This window comes from Ctenopharyngodon idella, chromosome 10 (genome assembly GCF_019924925.1).
Source record: "Ctenopharyngodon idella isolate HZGC_01 chromosome 10, HZGC01, whole genome shotgun sequence".
Taxonomy (NCBI): Eukaryota; Metazoa; Chordata; class Actinopteri; order Cypriniformes; family Xenocyprididae; genus Ctenopharyngodon; species Ctenopharyngodon idella.
Genome location: NC_067229.1, coordinates 15,332,647 through 15,338,646, shown reverse-complemented (window position 1 = coordinate 15,338,646; position 6,000 = coordinate 15,332,647). Strand labels below are relative to the sequence as shown.

At 38.6% G+C, this 6,000-nt stretch overlaps 1 long non-coding RNA gene across 3 annotated transcripts in view; it reads left to right on the top strand.

The window, feature by feature from the left end:
- The first annotated feature begins 269 nt into the window (after positions 1-269).
- Positions 270-6,000, top strand: part of LOC127521117 (uncharacterized) — a 147,999-nt gene continuing 142,268 nt past the window's right edge. Inside the window, exon 1 of one of the 3 annotated variants that reach the window (XR_007932279.1) lies at positions 270-1,257. This is a non-coding gene — a long non-coding RNA (uncharacterized LOC127521117). The remainder of the gene's footprint in view (positions 1,258-6,000) is intronic. The other 2 variants (XR_007932278.1, XR_007932277.1) reach the window with 2 other exon arrangements.

Here is a 6,000-nt window from a genome sequence, read left to right as displayed (position 1 = left end):
TAGAAACCACCTAGAACACCTTAGCAAACACATAGCAACATGCTAATAGCCTCTTAGAACACAACAGAAACTGCATAGCAGCACATTAGCAAACATCTACTCCTAATCCCTAAGATAGGCTATATACATAGATGCCTCATTAGCGTCTGTTTCTATGGGCCACTATACGTAAGCTGTCCGCCATATTGGAATGATCAAATCCGATCACAAACATTCCAGGGCAAGTTGACTGAGCATCTGCAACCGTACTTAGATAACGCATGTATAATTATCTGATTTTGCTAAACTAACACAATACAACTAAACGAATGCGTCAGCTAAGACGACATTAAAAAGTTGCCAAAGTTAAAGTAAAAACATAAAAAAGTACCGTAATAAAAAGCTGTAATATTGAGTTAATACATATAAAAACACAAACATTATGTTGTAATATTGGTTACAATTCTGTACATGTTGTTTGTCGTTAATAAAGCATTAAAAATAACAAAAAAAAATAAATACATAAAAACACACACCAATACTTTCTCACCTGTGAAAGGTTATTCTATTTCTTCGGGAATTTAAATCTTGGCGGTTTCACAACCAGAAGCTGCGTAATGAACGACGGCGACACTGACCGTTCCAAGATGGCGGGTGTGCCGACGTGTCTGGAGCCGTTGAATGTGGATTCTGCATATAGGCCTATATCTATGCCTAAATCCCCAGTAGCCCCATCTTGCAAACCACCCATAACACAATAGCAACAAACAAACACCTCTCAGAACACATTATCAACCATCCACACCTAGAAATCACCTAGCAACATGCTAAAACCATCTCTGAACACTTTTAGCATACCCTTAGCAATCGTGATGGCAAGTTCAGCATGGTCAAGCATTACTAAAATCTAGTTGGTTGTATAAATATTCGCCAGTGTTTTTGTCAGCTAATATGGAAATTAAGTCCCAGTGTACCACTTTTGTGTAAATATTAATTTAGCTCCCTTTTAATGTTTCCTCTAGAAAACAGTAGAGCAGCACAACGACGGCTCCTTGCCAGCATGCGTGGGAGGTTTCCAGGCAATGCTCATTAGGTTCATGAGGTCTGTGCATGTTCCCGCAGAATGACAAAGCTGTTTTCTGTTCCATAAGGAGCCGTATCGGACCTCCGTACACAGTTTACTCTGCGGCGATTTGTCAGCGTGGTGTTTGAAAGTCCAGTCATGCAGTGAGAGGGAAAATAGTGACTGAAATGGACCCAGGATAAATCTTTAAGACGGTGGGTGATTTTCAGGAACGATAGACATAATCAAGCGTTCAGAAGGTGACTTTTATAGCCTAATGTTGAATAAATATAAATACAGCACATTGAATAAATTAAATAGTGAATGTGCAATTTAAATAAGCAAGTAAGTCTCTTAGAATGTATTTTGTGGCAACCACCACAATGGCGACTTTTACACATTCAAGCACCATTTTCTTAAATGTAGGGTAGGCAATTTTTTTTATAAACACTTTTTGTTATAATGGTTGAAATGATTGAATTGCTTTCTATCGACATCTGTGGTTTAAACGTAAAATTGCAAGTTACTTGTGGAGAAATATACACTATATTGCCAAAGGTTTTGGGACGCCTGCCTTTACGTGCACATGAACTTTAATGACATCCCATTCTTAATCCGTAGGGTTTAATATGGAGTTGGCCCACCCTTTGCAGCTATAACAGCCTCAACTCTTCTGGGAAGGCTTTCCACAAGGTTTAGGAGTGTGTTTATGGGAATTTTTGAAGCGCATTTGTGAGGTCAGGCAGTGATGTTGGCGGGAAGGCCTGGCTCGCAGTCTCCGCTCTAATTCATACCAAAGGTGTTCTATCGTGTTAAGGTCAGGACTCTGTGCAGGCCAGTCAAGTTCCTCCACACCAAACTCGCTCATCCATGTCTTTATGGATCTTGCTTTGTGCACTGGTGCACAGTCATGTTGAAACAGGAAGGGGCCATCCCCAAACTGTTCCCACAAAGTTGAGAGCATGAAATTGTCCAAAATGTCTTGGTATGCTGAAGCATTAAGAGTTCCTTCCACTGGAACTAAGGAGCCAAGCCCAACCCCTGAAAAACAACCCCACACCATAATCCCCCCTCCACCAAACTTTACACTTGGCACAATGCAGTCAGGCAAGTACCGTTCTCCTGGCATCTGTCAAATCCAGACTCGTCCATGGGATTGCCAGACAGAGAAGCGTGATTCGTCACTCCAGAGAACACATCTTCACTGCTCTAGAGTCCAGTGGCTGCGTGCTTTACACTACTGCATGTAGGGCTTGGATGCAGCTGCTCGGCCATGGAAACCCATTCTATGAAGCTCTCTACGCACTGTTCTTGAGCTAATCTGAAGGCCACGTGAAGTTTGGAGGTCTGTAGCTATTGACTTTGCAGAAAGTTGGCGACTTCTGCGCACTGCGCCTCAGCATGCTCTGACCCCGCTCTGTGATTTTATGTGGCCTACCACTTTGTGGCTGAGTTGCTGTTGTTCCCAATTGCTTCCACTTTGTTATAATACCACTAACAGTTGACCGTGGAATATTTAGTAGTGAGGAAATTTCACAAATGGACTTATTGCACAGGTGGCAACCTATCACGGTACCACACTTGAATTCACTGAGCTCCTGAGAGCGACCCATTCTTTCACAAATGTTTGTAGAAGCAGTCTGTATGCCTAGGTGCTTGATTTTATACACATGTGGCCATGGGAGTGATTGGAACACCTGAATTCAATGATTTGGAGGGGTGTCAGAATACTTTTAGCAATACAGTTTATTTATGTTAAAAATACTTGCATAATAATGGATACCAAATAAATCTTCTGTAATGCAACTTTAAGAAAACATATGGAAGCTTGTTTATGCCACGGAATAAAAAATAAAAATAAAAGAGGTAACTGCGACTTTTTACCTTACAATTTTTACTTTTTTCTCGCAATTGCGAGTTTACATCTCACAGTTCTGACTTTTTTCTCAGAATTGTGTGATATAAAGTCAGAATTGCGTGTTATAAAGTCACGATTGTGACTTTATATCATGCAATTCTGACTTCATAACTCACAACCGCGAGTTTTATCATGCAATTCTGACTTTTTTTCTCTCTTTTTTTCCTCAGAACTGGACTTTATAACTTGCAATTAATAATAAAAGTCAAAATTGCGAGATGTAAACTCATAAAAAACTCTTTTAATCTCTATTTTCCATTGTTGCTTGTTGTACGCACCTGCCCTATGGTCGCCCAGGTGTGCGAGGGGTGTTTATTCATTTGTTTACTAGTAATCTTACCAAAAAAGACTCATTTATATTGACAAACGAGCTTCAAACTAAAGCCAGTTCACAAGAAAGAGAACTATAACGATAACAATAATAACATCCACACCAACGCACAATAAGATTCTGTTTATTGTAAGTCTGCCACTTTAAATGCTTAAGCTTTTTGAAACAGGATGGATTCAGATTGGCTGCTGTTTGGCTAATGTTTTTATCATTATCAACTGGAAAAAATTCTGAAAGTGATTCCAACAATATCGTTCCTCTGTGTCATTATTGTTGAGGTTATGGTGTGGACTTACCTATTCTCATAGAATTAGAACGAATATTAAACTTTATAGATATCGTCCTTGGTGTGACTTTAGTGGGCCTTTAGTCACAGTGTAAACAGAGTATTGTTTTGGTATACCTTGATTTAACATGACAATTTAATTTGTGCTGTTATGAAGACTCAAAATAATTTTAAATACATCTCATACAGTATGCACATCTGCAAAACTTATTGTGCAACCTCAAAATTGACGTTACCTCAAACATTTATCCTTTGCAAGGTGTTTCTCCTCCGAAGGTTTAGCATTGACATTCAGGCTGTGATTTGGTTGCCCTGCAAACACACATATACACACAAACACATGGGCATTCACATAAATACACAAACACACACCCTTGGACAACATCTCAAAAGCATCGGTCACACGCCAGTGAGTCACCTTTACATAAAACAGCCGGGCCAGTGAAACCAGCCCTGAGAAAAGACGTGTGGTCTATTTACAGCGGCGATAGCATGAGAACATAAACACAGAGTTATCATTAGCAAAACGCTCCTCTCGGACGGTTATATAAACATTCAACCCTTTCATTCTCAAATAAGTTGCTTAGCTCCAGTAAATTACGCCTCACATTTCAAATTAAAAAAAACTGTTATTGCTATTATTGCTATTATTATGCTAGTAATAGCTTTCTAGCTGAAATTGACAAATAAGCCCGTCCGCCATCCCTTTGCAACTTAAATAAACACAGATCTGAGAAGAACTCAAAAGAACAAGTATTTCAAAATAAAAGTTTAAATGAAAAGATTGTTTCTAATTACTTTTAATAACATACTTTTAAATGTTTCGATTCAAAACGTTAGATGATTCGTAGCATCAGTGAAGTGCATTTCAGGGCTGGATCAGCAAAACAACAACAAAATACCTATTGAACAACTGGCTAGAAAGTTAATTTGCTATTTTTGTTTTGATGGCTTAAAGGTGGAAAACTAATTTGGTTCTATAGCCGTCAACTATGCCAAGATTTTAAAAGAAATAAAAACATACAAAAAGCTGAACATTGCCCAATATAATTAATTTCGCATTTAATATAAACCTCACGAAAGTCATAGACTGGCTGATCCTAATCATTACCTATAAGGAAAATTCAAACCAGTGGGAATTTCTGTTTTTTTTTTTTTTAAATACACTTGGCGTTAACTAACCCATGCACCTCGGGGCCCCAGTGTGAGAGTTGAAGTAATAGGTACTATTACATTTACAGAAACTTTAAATAGTGTAGACCGTGCAGTTTTATGGCATGATGTAAACTTTCTTTGTAATTACAGCAGTTTTTAATTATAATCAGATCTGCTGCCCACTGCATTTACAAAGCTGACTAATAATAAGGACACCTTGTTTAACTGAGAGCTAAAACAAACCTTAAGGCTTTTCTGTTCTGCCTGGCTGATTTGGCAAAATGCCGTTTTTACACCACAAGGCTTGTCTACCAGGAAACATTTGGCTGGCGGTCGCTTGCCAAACAAGGTACGTTTACAACAGTGGCTCCCGATGAGCAGCCATTTGGAGAGCATGGGGAAAATATTTGCAGTTTCTGAAAGGAAATGTAGTCTTGTGTTACCATAGAGGCAGTTTTGTTTAATTACAAAAACCATGCAGCAACCAGTTAAATTGCTGTTTATGATGTGCCACCCTCCTGATTCTGCTCAAATGACTTTTTGTTGGGGAAAGAAAGACATTAAAAACAGTTAATAATTGTTGCCATTAAGCCCAGCAGATCTGGCAATGAAGTCTGGCATGTGCTGCAGAAGTTCGAAATGAGTTTTGGGTTGTTGTTGTTGTGGTGTGACTGGTTTCCATAGTTCACCCAAAAATGCAGATTCATTTACTTGCATCGTGTTCTTCCAAACTTATGTGACTTGTGCAAGTCTTCAAAAGTCATAAAATAGCTTTTTGTTTGTGTTATATTGTTTTACAGATGTGTATATATATTTTAGAAAATTGTTAATTTTTTTTAATAAATGTTAATAATAATTACTATGTAAATAGTTAAGAATATATTTATTTTTAATGGATTGTTTAGAATTGTGTGTGTGCATGTATACTATATGTAAGCAATAAGGTATGAGAGGCTGTGCTGTCTCATGAATAAGTCACGGCTGAAGGGCGTTGTTAGGCACGATGTGAAGCGGAGTGCCTGCAACCCCTTCAGCCGTGACTTATTCACGATACAGCACCAGCCTCGAGTAGAAAAAATAGTCCCTGACAGTGAACAGCAACAGAAGTTACATTATTATGCCATTAGATGGCGGCAAAGACTGTCTTGAGTGTGTCAGTCAGTAGCGAAGACTTTTACATTGAAAAGACTAAATTGTTGTGAACACGGAACAAGACGCAACTGACAAATGCATTGACTAGTGCTGTCAGTCACGGGAAAACCCCTTAA